The sequence below is a fragment of the Hipposideros armiger genome, unplaced genomic scaffold (genome assembly GCF_001890085.2).
Source record: "Hipposideros armiger isolate ML-2016 unplaced genomic scaffold, ASM189008v1 scaffold_158, whole genome shotgun sequence".
In the NCBI taxonomy this organism is placed as follows: Eukaryota; Metazoa; Chordata; class Mammalia; order Chiroptera; family Hipposideridae; genus Hipposideros; species Hipposideros armiger.
In genome coordinates this window covers 839,231-853,441 of record NW_017731508.1, presented here as the reverse complement: position 1 = coordinate 853,441, position 14,211 = coordinate 839,231, and the positions used below count along the sequence as shown (strand labels likewise).

General features: G+C 41.8%; 1 protein-coding gene across 2 annotated transcripts in view; it reads right to left on the bottom strand.

Annotated features, from left to right (window-relative positions):
- The window catches only part of EIF4E3 (eukaryotic translation initiation factor 4E family member 3), a 78,791-nt gene that overhangs the window by 51,269 nt on the left and 13,311 nt on the right, over window positions 1-14,211 (bottom strand). The window contains exon 2 of one of the 2 annotated variants that reach the window (XM_019651347.1): window positions 2,962-3,109. The exons of the other annotated variant lie outside the window; for it this stretch is intronic. The gene's annotated coding sequence lies outside the window, so the exon portion shown is untranslated. The remainder of the gene's footprint in view (window positions 1-2,961; window positions 3,110-14,211) is intronic. 2 annotated transcript variants of the gene reach the window in all.

Below are 14,211 nucleotides of genomic sequence, written 5' to 3'. Positions count from 1 at the left end.
CGCCCCGCCCCGCCCTGCCCCTGCCCACCAGCCCCGCTCCGCCCCGCCACCCCGGGCCGCGCTGCGTGGAGCACCGCCGGGCAGGGGCCGCCAGACAAAAGCAGGCTCGCCGCGGGCGAGGTGGAAGGCCGATTGCGCGCGGTACGGACCACGACAGAGCGAGGGCAGAACCACGGCCGGGGACGTCTTCGCGGGCTATGGGGTAGGGGAACAGGTCAAGCGGCCGATTTTGCAGCCAGACAGGAGGTCGGCGAGTTGGATGGACGGGCTACAGAAAGATGGAGGAATGGCTGGATGGACCAGTGGATGGACTCTCCCTCACACGGTGGGAGGAGAGGAGGGGTGAGCAGACGTATCAGCAGTCTAAGGATGGGTGGGAAAATTGGCAGAGGATTGGAGTAGGAGTGGAGGGATGAAAGGGCAGATGGAAGCACAGTTGGATGTGACAGACAAATACAGGGGGGCACCTCTGGCCAAATGGATAGACAGACTGCAATGAATGCCCAAAGGTGTGGAAAGAAAGGGCCAGACAGACAGAAGCCGGGAATCACTGACTCCACATGAAGTTTAATAGGTCAGCCTTAAGTTCCTCCTGACAGTATGTTAACAAACTCAGCGGATTTGAAGGGACTAGAGTCCCCATCCCACCCTCTTTGGGGTCACCTTGTGCCCATAGTGAGGGGCCCAAGCCTGGCCCAAAGTGTGGCCAACTCTAAAGGAAGGTTCCCAAAGTCAGCTTAAGTTCTCCAGGCTTGTCCCAAAAGCATCTGCAAGGAAGGAGGAGGAAACCAGGCAGTCTGGAACACAGAGCCCTCTACTTTCTGCCTCTGAATATAGAGGAAGTCCCTATGGCCATGAGATTCCTGAGGATTTTCCTAGCACAGCCTCTTACCAGGTCTCTGTTACTCTCTCAGAAGAAGAGAGGCATGAGGGCATGTGGAACACGTGTTCTAACCAGTGTGGGCAGAGGCCCTCCTGGCCTTTAACAACTGTGGATGTACAGCTCTTCAAAGATTTTCCACCTGGCCTAACATACCTTCTGCTCTTAGCTTGAGCATTCACTGGGATGGACTAGAACAGAAGATGCAAAACCAGGTGCATTCAGGGTCATCACAGGCATCATAAACACCTATTATAAATCCCAGGGTACATGCCTTTCCTAAAAGGTATTCAAGTCCAGATAAAATGACAATGAAAACAAGACCACTGCTTTTCGATCCCTGCTTCAAACATAATTTCTATATAACTTATGATGCTGGAAGCAGTGACATATTCATAAAGTCCTTCCAGCTCTGAAATATTGGAGGTCCTTTTGGCTAGATGCATTTTTTAAATTTCACCTTTTATTTTTTTTAAGAAAATACATATATGGCACTGTTTAGGCTGTTCTGAGCACTTCATGCTTATCAACTCATTTAATCCCCACAACAATCCAGTGAGGAAGGTGCTATGATTGGCCCATTTTATGAACGAGACATGGAGAACTTAAATTAATTCCAAAGTCACACTGCTAGTAAGTGATTGAGCAAGGATTTGAATACACGTATTCAAACTCCAGAGTCTAGACTTTTAACCACCAGGCTCTATTGCCTCTCTAACTAAAAAAATTAACAGGTCTACATAGTAAAAATAAGGCAATGAAGAGTAAGTCTTCCTCCATCCCAAGGCTATCAATCTTCCTGCCCAGAGGAAACCACTGTTAATAGTTTCCTTCCAGAAAAATCCAAGTAGGTACATAAAAGCATGTATCTAGACATATAAATTATACACCTATTTACATCTTTTGTAACAGAAATAAAAGCATTTTTATGTACCTCCTTATCTTAACATATATTTGAAGATTTATTTCCATATCAAAACATACAGATCTATTTTATATTAAGGGCTGCAAAGTAATCCATTCTAAGAAGTAATATAATTTAATTCAGTAGCCCTCAAGATTTCTGTGGTTTATAATCATTTTCTTTTTTTAATGGTAATTTTCTTATATAAATAATGCCACCATAAGCAATTTTATAGTTAATGTCTTTCTTCATCTGTACAAGTTTATTTCAGAACAAGTTTGGAGAAGTAGAATTTTTGCCTGTGTTTAAAAATTTGATACGTATCAATCACTAAATTACTGTGCACAGTGGTTACATGAATTTATATGTAATTTATTCATAAGTAATAGTTAATTCTGAAAATTCATATTTACTAAGTGACATTTATCTTTATAAAATTCAAGTGCATTGGTAGAAAGGGAGTTTTTGCCTTCTAATGATTAGAACTAGTCAAACTGTAAAGGTTAGCTTCTTCATCAGTCCTTTAACAACACCCTCAGCAAGAAAGGTTTATTTTAAAAGTTTTATCTGGAGTTTCTAAAAGACAGTATGCACCATGTGATAAATTACTTTCAGAATTCAGAACTAAGAATAGCCTGGCAATTTTTCTTTATTGAGGAACAATTATGTATCTCTCTCTTTTTGCTTTGGCTTCCGGGATGCTCAATATCACATCTGATGCTCAATCACATCATCAATATTAACTAATCACTATTTTTATATTACTTTATTGCTATTTTTATTTGTGTGACCTAATTTCACATATGCACCTTATACAACCTGTCAAATATTTTGGAAATAGGTGATATACAAAAAATAAAAATAAAAATGTAAATGGCCTTTAGATTAATAAAAGAGGTCAGGCAAGTGAGTGAGGTGCGCGGCAAGAAGAGAACAGCGAGCATAACCCCCATTCCCTTCCTGTTTGAAATGTGAGAGAGACTTAACTACTGTTATTGGTCTTCAGAAGCATCCTTAGAAGATAACAAATTAGGAAAATTCCCCTCATCTTCCCCACTTTGTAACTGGACAGCAGGAATTAGAATTTCAGGGCAGAAAGGGAACTTGGAGATTATCTAAGCAAACACATCATTTTACAAATGAGGAAACTGAGGCCCAGAGAAGTGAAATGACTTACCTGAGGCCACAGCTCTACGAAATGACAAAGCAGGGCTAGAACGTGGGTAGCTTGAGATCCAGGCCAACGTGCTCTACCAGTGAGTAAACACGCAACTCAGACGACTTGGGGTGGCAGGAGGGAGGAAGAGGAGTTAACCCCATAGCCCCTAGCAACAAAAACAACAAAAAGGACTTGAGGCACTCATAAATAATTAAGCAATTAGCTGCAGCAGCTACTCCCTTCCCCTCCAGCATCCAGTCACCAAGGCAACTTGGGCACGGTGCCTGCTGGTTGCCTAGTAACAGTGTGGTTGGCTCCCCTGACATGCTCCCTAGGCATCAAAGGATTTGAGAGCCGGGAAGAGCCTTAGACAGGGATCACCATTCCAACACCTTCATTTTCCAAATGGAGAAATGGAGGCCCAGAGAAGCCGAGTAATCTGTGCAATGTCACACAGCTACTCAAGAGACACAGCCGGGCTCCGTTTCCAGTTGCCTTTCGTTGCACTAGGGCTGCCTTGGGGACACTGCAGATGGGGGAGATCTCTTCACAATTCCTAGGAGAATGAGAAAATAAGGCCAAGCGAGCAAGAAAGTCAGAGACCTTGAGCTCTCATATGCAATTAGCAGGAGCTGGTAATCCCATCAGCCCAACTTTCATCGTCACCATGGCAACATGGGTGAGGCGGGTGCTTGTTGCCTAGTAACAAGTGGTCCTCTCTTCCACTCACATCAGGCTCCCTGGGAGTCACAGGAACAGTAGAATGTGGGAGCTGGAAGGGAAGGCAGGAATCCTAACTCAGTCTCTTCCTTTGACCAATGGAGAAACTGAGCTTTGGGGACACTGCAAGGTCACACATCCACAGAACTATCAAGTGACAGGGACTCATTGTTGGCCTGCCAGCCTTTTCTGAATTCCTTCCATTATTGACTCTGTCACAGTACTGTGGGAAGGGAAACTCACTCTATAAAGTCAAAACATTGGAGGGAAATGGCTCGAGGTTCCCTGGAGGTATTACCACTTGTCTAAATGGTGGCTATACCACACACAAGGCCTGCACACAGTAGATGTACATGGAAGCACTATGCATAGTAGTTACACCCAGGCTCTCTAAAGTCAGAAAACCTGAGTCAAAAGCCAGCTCTCTCCAAACCTGGCAAGCTTCTTAGCCCTCTGTGCCTCAGTCTCCACATCTGAGAAACGGGCATCTGATAGTGCCTACTTCTCAAGTCGCCATTAAGATTAAATGACAAAAAAAAAAAGTACATGTCAAGTGACTGGTATATAGTAAGATGTAATAAATGTTAGGCATTCATTTATGCTACATTCAATAAATATTTTTTGCATGTCTGCTATGCAAATGCCTTTATGCTAGGCTCCTGAGATTCATTAGTGAACAATACAGAAGAATAAACCTGTCTCAGGGAGCTTACTTTCCAGTGGAATGACTACCGGGGCGGGGCGTATGCACACGTTTTTGTTTGTTGAATGGGTGTAGGAACTCATTGGCAATATCCTATGTTTACGTTACAGGGCCTAAGTCTGAGAAATTTCCTGTTTACAGGGTGTGATGCTATAAATGTGCAGGCCTGTCTTGTATGTGGGAACTGCATTTTCCTTTCTTTCAAAAGCTCAGAAAACAAAGGAAGGCAGCGGCCACTAAATGACAGACCTCTGTCTCCCTGGATACAGGGCACAAGGAGGCACAGGGAGGCACAGGCCTGGACTAGAGCTTCTGGCAAAGTCTAGTGTTGCAGTTGGACAGTTCTAGGCTGATGGCTTGGGGAGTGGGGTAAATTTGAAGTGCCTTTAGGACACTAGGGGCCTGGGGGGTGATGTAGTGTGGTTGAAGAGTGACTGCTTTAGTGACACTGAACCCACTCCACTCTAAGATCCTGCCATGGGTTAGCTGTGTGACGTCAGGAAGTTACTAACGTTGCTGAGCGCCACATTCCTTATCTGGAACATGGAGAAACTGACAAGAGCTCCCTGAAGGGGCTGATTTGAGGCATGTATGAGAAAATACATCTAATGCACCTTGCAAGCTACACATAGAAAAAACTCAACCAACGTTACTTATCTAGAATCTAAAAGATCCCTGAAGATCTGCTTCAGAGTGGCTAGTGGAAGGAAAAGGGTAAAGGAGATCACATTTGTTAAGCATTTTCAGTGAGGAAACTGAGGGCCTCCCAGTCATCAAGCCTAAGAAATGGGACGCTGAGGTTCGGTTTTCCCTCCTTCTACCCCAAATGCACCTGCCTGCCATGGAGCCCCCTTTTCTGCTTCCCGCACCCCTGGGTGGCTCCTCCTTCTCTACTCCCAGTGGTCCTACCCACCCTCCATCCTCACTTCCTGAGTTCCAGCCAAGCACAACACCCTCTTCACTCGTCTCCCCACTCCCAACACTGGCTCCTCCAACCCACTGCCAGACAGTAGCCTGAGCGATTGGCCCCAAACACCGATTTGATCATGCCTGAAGCACTTCCCTGGCCTCCTACCACTCTCAGAACAAAGCCCCAACTCTGCCGTGGCAACTCAGAGGGCTTGGCACCTCTGGATCCTTCCTGCCTTCCCAGCCACAAGGCTGAGCCCTTCCTCAGGCAGCCTCGTGGCACCCCTGTCCCAAATCTCCCATCCCTCTGCCATGCAAGGCTGTCCTCCTCCCACTCAGGCCTCCAGCTCTACGCGGGCCCTCCTCCCCCCCAATCACTTCCTGTACATCACGTGTCACAAGCTGCACCGATCTACTGCCTGTCCCCCACAGCAGAACATCCTGTCCAAGAGGGCTGGGCCCCTCTGTGTAGCTCTGTGCCCCTGATGCCAGCATAGGGCTGGTCACACGGATGTCACACCACCAAGACTTGTTAAGGAAATGAACAGGGCATACAACACTATCGATTGAAAGGAACAGTTTGGGAATTCCTCTCCCAGTTTCTAGTCTTTCTCCTCTGTCAGTCTCTCCTTTTCATGGATGGCAGATCAGTTTTCCTAAAATGCACTTTTCTCTGTTACTTCTTTGCTCCAAAGCCCTAAATGGCTGACTGTCTCTCAAGCTGAGTTCTGAAATCTCCAGTCTAGTATTTGAAATCCTTTCCACCTAATCCACCTCTCTAAAGGCATTTGCAAGTATATTTCCTTATATATTTAATCATGCATATGTATATGGGTCGGACAATTAAGTTCATGAACTTTCCACCATGTAAACACGTATATACCTACATTTATATATACTTAGAAATATATACAGATATATTAAATATATGTCTTTGTAAATATATATACGTATTTGGAAGCACGTTCTTCCCCTACATGCGTCTTCAGCTCTGTGACAACATGAGCTCCCAAAGGCTGGTCTGTGACACTGTCTCCCCACTTCTAGTGCAGCTCTGGACATGGAGATTCAACTTCACTAAACCGGCGACTCGTCTAATGCCCTCAGTAAACACATTGTGGGCACCCACATCTCCATGCTTTTTTCTTGATACCGTTCTTTTCTTCTTTGCCTCTCCAAATTTTCCAAGCATCATCGAGGGCCAGGGCAAGTTCCCCCAGAGATCCATCACCAAACACGACCCTGAAGTGGGCAGGAGACCCAGAGCTCCAGGGCAAGGGCTGAGCAGGCGCCCGAACTGCTCTCCTCAGGAGCCTTTTGCCCTGGCAAAGAAACCATGCTTTTCCTTGGTGAAGAAGCAGTCACGATGATTTCAGAAACACAGGCTCTGCGGCCAGCCTAAGGATTCAGATGAGGGGACGTTTGTTGGGACCGCACAGGAGATTTTACTGATTAGAAGACGAATGATTCATATAACCAAGGCCTTCCTGGTGCTGGGCATTCAGGCTGTAACCAAAGTTCGTCTCCACGACATGCAACCCTGCAACAAGATACTCTGCAAATCACAGGCTCCTTATCAGAGCGTAGGTATTATATTATTGCTCCCCCAGGCCAATTAACCCAACACACGAGTACCGTGCAGATCAGAAACTGGACCTGAGAGGAAGGCCCGGAGGCCTCCACTTGGTCTTTGGTCTGTCTAAAGGGGACAGAAAGATGGACAGTAGAGAGGCAATGTGAGCTGAAGAAAGTCCGAAAATGTGTGCTTGAGCCCACACTTAACAGCTATGTGATTTGGGACAAATCATTCAACTTCTCTGAGTCTCCTTTGTTCTCATTTGAAAACTGAGTGTGCTAATAATGTTGCCTGCTTTACAGTGCTGTCAGGAGGGGAGGCCCTGCCTCAGCCACAAGATGCCACAGTGTTCGATGCAGTTTCCTGTCAGAAGCTGAGCACTGGAAGTCCTGGAAAACCCTTCCTCAGTCCTGGGCAAACAAAAGGGGTGGTCACGCTAACAGCACGTCCACAGGGCACTGCCTGTTTCACTCAGATGTCTGCATCCATGATGGGCCCCCATCCCCATTGCCGTCTGACAAGTGCTCACAGAGGTATAATTCAGCATCAAGCTAGTTACTTCTTCACAGCTAAGAAGCTGCTTTAGGGATCAGATTTTGTTTTGAGCTTTCAGTGACCACTCAGACATCATTTAGGGGAACACTTTGCAAGCCAGCACTGAGGCAGGGCACTGTGCTTTCTAAGCTTAAATAATCACCTCATATAATCACATCAATAAAATACAATACCGTAAGAAATCCTGATACAGACAATACTAACTTACAAGGCAACATATAGAGGGTGCCAAAAAAATTTACATACATTGTAAGAAATGAAAAAAACTTGTATTAAACTTGTAATAATACCGTATTTCCCCATGTATAAGACGCACCCTTTTTCGAAAAATTTGGGGTCTAAAACCTGGGTGCGTCTTCTACAGTGGTTGTAGATTTTTTTTACTTGCATTTCCCGCCTTTTTGCACTTGTTTTTGCACTCATACAACTACTGTATAAGACGCACCCAGTTTTTCGACCCCAAATTTTTCGAAAAAGGGTGCATCTTATACATGGGGAAATACGGTATATACTGATAAAAAAAGATGAATACATCTGACACTTAAGTTTACGCATGTGCCACCGTGTGCTTACATTGGCAGCACGGTACAAGCAGCTCAGTAAGGTTTCATAACCTTAGTATATCAGTGTCTCACAGCTGTGTTCATGTCGACATGTGACAGTGTTTTGCTGAGTGGCATTATTGTTGTCGCGTGTTTTTGTGTGTCGTCATGAGAATGTCTGAGCTTGAATTACAGCAATGAACAAACATTAAATTTATTGTTAAATTTGGCAAGAGTGGAAGTGAAATCAGGGACATGTTAGTCCAAGTTTATGGGGATAATGCCATGAAGAAAATGGCAGTATACAAGTAGATTAAAGGTTTTTCTGAGGGGAGAGAACACATCACTGATGAAGAGAGGTCAGGGCGGCCAGTAACGAGCAAAATCGATGAAAACATTGCAAAAAATTCGGCAAGTTGTGCGTCAAAATCATCAGCTGTGAAGTAAACATTGATAAAGAAACAATTAGGAAAATCTTAACTGAAAATCTTGGCATGAGAAAGGTGTGTGCAAAAATGGTCCCGAAGGAGTTCACTGATGAACAAAAGCAAAGGAGAGTCGAAGTTTGCCAAGACTTTTGGAGAGGCAAGACGATGTTTTGGGCCGTGTTATCATTGGTGATGAAAGATGGGTGTACCAGTATGACCCTGAAACAAAGCATCAAAGTGCACAATGGAAGTCAGCCAATTCTCCACAACCAAAAAAGTTCCATCAGTCCAAATCAAGAGTCAGTATGCTGTTGCTGACCTTTTTTGGTATCAGAGGGATTATTCATTATGAATTTCTACCAACTGGACAGTTAACCAAGTTTACTATTTGGAAGTACAAAAAAGGCTACATGAAAAAGTTAGACGACCTGAAGTTTTCGCCAACAATTCATGGCTCGTGCATCGAGACAATGCACCAGCTCACACGACACTGTCTGTGAGGGCGTTTTTAGCCAGTAAACAAATAACTGTATTGGAACACTCTCCCTACTCACCTGATCTGGCCCCCAATGACCTTTCTTTACCCAAATATAAAGTAAATATTGAAAGGAAGACATTTTGATGACATGCAGGACATCAAGGGTAATACGACGACAGCTCTGATGGCCATTCCAGAAAAAGAGTTCCAAAATTGCTTTGAAAGGTGGACTAGGCGCTGGTGTCGGTGCATAGCTTCCCAAGGGGAGTACTCCAAAGATAACTGTAGTGATATTCAGCAATGAGGTATGAAGCACTTTTTCTAGGCTGAGTTTGCAAACTTAACTGTCAGACAAGTCATGTATACCTTTTTTTGGCACCCCTGGTAGTAGGAGGTGACAAGTCATGTAAAAAATGACCACCTGCACTTTTTTCCCCTGAGAGTGAGGAGCTCACCTCGTAGTCCTCACAGAATACTAGTAAGATTGTTGTGTAGTGGATACTTACTAAGTATCTAAATAATGAATTCTTCTACGATTAAAGCATTCATTATTAAAGTGTATATTGAAATATTTTATAAGTCATTTTACTTCTTAAGAGTTGAGTATTCAAAATTTGAGACTCCATTATCAATTGATGGACAATTAGAAAAGGAAAATAAAGAAATTTTTGAAATGGATCTGTATTGTTTGTTTTCCAATAACAGTGTAACTGCATAAAATTTTCAGAACTATAATCACTGTGCAGAGCATGACATTAGCATCATGAAGACACTTTCAAACAGCGTTTCAGGCCAGTGAAACCTCCGCAGTCAATCTCTTTCCTTTTCTCATCAGTAGGAACTGCACACTCTCAATGCAGAATGGTACCGTCAATGTCTTACTCCTTTCCTGTTGATTTTCATTTGTTACTTATTATTATGCACATAATGTTAAGTTGCATGTTATGCAACTTATATTTCTTTAAAAGTACCTTAGTTTTTATGGTAAGAGAGTGTCGTTTTCTGAGAAGTGAAAAATAGGCATATGATCATACTTGGTCCATTACAAAATATGGTCTCTAATCAGGGTTATGATAAATATAGTACCCCACAGATCACTTTGCATGTGTGTTTTGTGTCACAAATATGTAGTGTCATCGGCAATGATCTTGGAGCTATCCAAGAATCATTTTTGTCCTTTCAAAAACTTCCAGATCCCGCAAAACTAAAATATGAATTATTCTCACTTTGAGTGGATTCTCTATCATTGCTAAAATGCCCAAGGGTCATGTTTTCTTGTCTTATTGGACTAAAGTATTTTATATTACATTTATCTTGTCAATAAAATACAATAGCATATTTTTCATATTTTATAAAACCGTAGTTAATGATGCAAATAATTTCCTATATTTCATTCTGAAGGAAAGCCATTAATAAAACCACAGTCCTTGCAAAAATCGAAATTCAGAGAAAGCAGGCACAGACCACACATAAAAGCAAGATTAGCAGTGAGGAAACAACCCTAATGATTAGAATGTCCAGATGGAAATGAATAACTGAATAATTCTTTGCCAAATGAAAAAGCATCTTAATAAGTTGTTGACTCATCTCTGTTGATTTAACTGGAAGATATCAGAAAATGACTACTACCTACAAACATATCTTCATTTCCTATGCTCATTAGCATTTGGCCATGAATCCTCTCCTTTTATTTTGAAGGTGAAGTTACCCCAAAATCGTCTTTAGGTTTTCTTTCCCTCAAAAGTAGCCATGTTAAAAAGAAAAATAGTCCCAAACTGGAATAAAAAAACTAGAACTCCAGTGTCTGGTCAAATCTTTTATCAAAGAAAGAATTCAAACATTTCTTTTACCAGGCAAGCTGGTAAGTACAAGTTGTCATGGAAACAGGATATTTGCAAAGTATATGAGGAATGACATTCTTCTTCTAACTAGGTGTTCATTTCCTCTAAGTGGGGAGAAATTGTTGTAACTGAAATCCATTATTTCAAGTCTGCATTAAAAACAAAAATTTCCTTTATTTTATATAGGAATGCATAGACACAGAGCCTCACTGTCATAAAAGGGAGAATTAAATTATTTGCAAAATAACTGGTGCGTAAATAAAAAGACATAAAATGAATCCCATGATATAAATCCACTGATGCATAGTGAAGAGGCAGGAGAATGGAAATCTGAGACTGTAATACCTCCTTCACCTACAATGGGACATACTTTTCTTCAGTAGCATTAGTGACTATTTTTTACAGAATGATCTAGGCCAGAACAGCTCTCGGGCAGTTGGGGTGACTTGCTAACAGGTGTACTGTGACTACTGCCAATTACAGCAGAGTCCCTTGTTACTTAGACTTCTAAGGAAGACACAGAAGAAAGGTAATGCTGTGCTGAACAGGTTTTCTCACCACTTGAAACAGCAATCGTAGCAAACACACGGCATAAACTAATCTTTGTGTGTGTGGTGGTAGGGGGGAGGATTTATAGCATGGAGGGTGCCTGTACCTAAGAGGCAGCCTAAAATTTTTTTTGGATCAAGGTAATCCTAGGGGAACATCTTTTTTTTTTCTTTTCTTTTTCTTTTTCAGATGAAGATAATTTCTCCAACTACTTCCAAAAAAAAAAAAAAAGAAATAAAAAAGAAAAAAATGACATTTCATGTTTTGAAGCCTAGAATGCTGAGGTCTCAATGAAGCCTTTTTTTCTAGCACATAATAATGATTCCAGTGAAAATGCCAATAGCTCCGAACTATACAAGTAACTCTTAAAATCAACATTAAGAAAATGAAAGGCCTGATTTCAAAATAGGCAAAAGCTCTGAACAGACACCTCACCAAAGAAAATAAACAGATGGCAAATAAGCATAAGAAAAGATGTTCCACATCCCATGGCACCAAGGAACTGCAAATTAAAGCAAAAATGAGATACCACTACGTATTGATTAGAATGGTCAAAATCCAAAACACTGATAACAACAAATGCTGACATAGATGTGGGCCAACGGGAACTCTCATACATTGCCAGAGGGAATGCAGAATGCAAAATGGTACAGCCACTGAGGAAGACAATGTGACAGTTTCTTACAAAAACTAACCATACTCTTACCATGGGATCCAGGAATTGTGCTCCTTGGTATTTACCCAAAGAAGTTGGAAACATGTTCACACACAAACCTCCACACAAATGTTTATAGCAGCTTTTTTTCATAATTGCCAAAACTTGGAAGCAAATAAGATGTCCTTCAGTAGGTGAATGGACAAATAAACTAGGTACATCTAGATAATGAAATAGTAATCAGTGATAAAAAGAAATGAGCTATCAAGGCATGAAAAGACATGGAGAAATCTTAAGAGCACATTACTAAAATGAAAGAAGCCAATCTGAAAAGGATATATACCATAATTCCAAAAACACTCTAGAAAAGGCAAAACTATCGAGACAATAAAAGGAGCAGTGGCTGCCAGAGGTTAGGAAGTAGGGAGAGAGAGACAGAGTAAAGAGGATTTTTAGTGCAGTGAAACTATTTTGTATGACCCTATAATGGTGGATACATGTCATTATACATTTGTGCAAACCCACAGAATGTACAGCACCAAGATTGTACCCTAATGTAAACTATGGACTTTGGGTGATAATGATGTGTCAATGTAGGTTCATTGATTGTAACAAATGCACCACTCTGGTAGGGATGCTTAGGGTGGGGAGGCTGTGGGTGTGTGGGGACAAGGGGGTACAAGGGAAAACTCTGTACCTTTAGCTCAATTTTTCTGTGACCTAAAACTGTTCTAAAAAATAAAAGCTATTAAAAAAATAAAACCAACAGTAGTAATAGCTACCATTTCATGAGTGTTCAACTATGTTCCACATTTACTTTTTCCATCTATTCCACATATCAACTTTATCATCGCCATTTTATACATTAAAGGCTCAAAATGGTGAAATAACATTCCCACAATTACACAGCAGGAGGTACAGAGTCCAAACCCAAGTTGGCCTGGTTCCAAGCCTGTGCCCCTAACATCTGCAAACTCTCCTCTGAGGACAAGTTTCACCTCCATAAAGGCATCTCCATATCATCTGGAATATAAGGTGGACCTTTGACTTAGGTAAGTATTCAAATTATGTCCCCAAATGTTCAAAGCAGAACACTGGAAAAAATGCTTGTGTATCCAGTCTACAAAGCATATGTATGTCTACTAAATAAATAATATGGGACTTAGTAAATATCAGAGTGTAACTACAAAATCACACAGTTTAGCATTTGCCATAAGTCTGGTTGAGTCATCTGCTTTTAGAGAGGGACTATTTATGAGATATAAACCCATAGATCCAAGATTCTCAATGAACTCCAAACACACACACACACACACACACACACACACACACACACACACACAAAACCAAACCAAAAAAAAAAACATGAAGAAAAATCACACCAAGGCAGAGCATAATCAAACTGCTCAATACCAGAAAGAAAAAAAAAAGACAAGTTTATGAACAGAGAAACAAAAGTTAAGAATTAGAGGTGACTTTTCATAGGAAATAATACAAGCTATAAGATATTGGAACAATCTCTCTAAAGCACTGAAAGAAAAAAATAAAACTTTCAACTGAGAATTCTATACCCAGTGAAATACCTTTTCGGAAACAATGGGTAATAATTTTGCTTTTAGAAAGATGAAGTAGACATGCTTTTCCTAACTCCTCCTGCTAGGTACAGTGAAAAACCCTGAACATTATATATAAAGCAAGGTGACAAGAAAGTGGTGACAAGAAGATGGTATACCAGCTAAGGACCTTGAAATCCAAGGAGTGACATGGTGATGAGTTCACTGGGTTTTCTTTTTGTTTCGTATATCTTAGACTTGGAGCTAGAGAAGGTGGCAACCTGGAAATGCCAATGAGCAGATGCAAACAAAACAAAACAAAACAAGAAAAGTCTGCTTTCTCTAGCCAAAGAACAAGAAAAGGAGCAACCTACCAAGACAGAAAACTTTTAGACATAACTGCTCTACACCAACCAAACACCATGGAAAAAACTGTGACCCCCCACCTCTACCCAAGCCAGCAAGGCCAAGAAAGGTGCTTAGGCTTCTACCGTCACCAGGCAGGGTGGATTAAAAAAACAACCAAACAATGACAAGAACAACAAACCCCATGACGCAACAATATGTTATCTACAAAAACCCCAAATACAAAACATGAGTAAGGTGAAAGAAAAAGGGTGGAAAAAGACACATCATGTAAACATTAATCTTAAAAAAGAGTACCGTATTTGCCGGCGTATAAGACGATTTTTTGGCCCTGAAAAATATGCCTCCAAGTGGGGGGTCGTCTTATACGCCAGGTACACTTCAGATAGACTG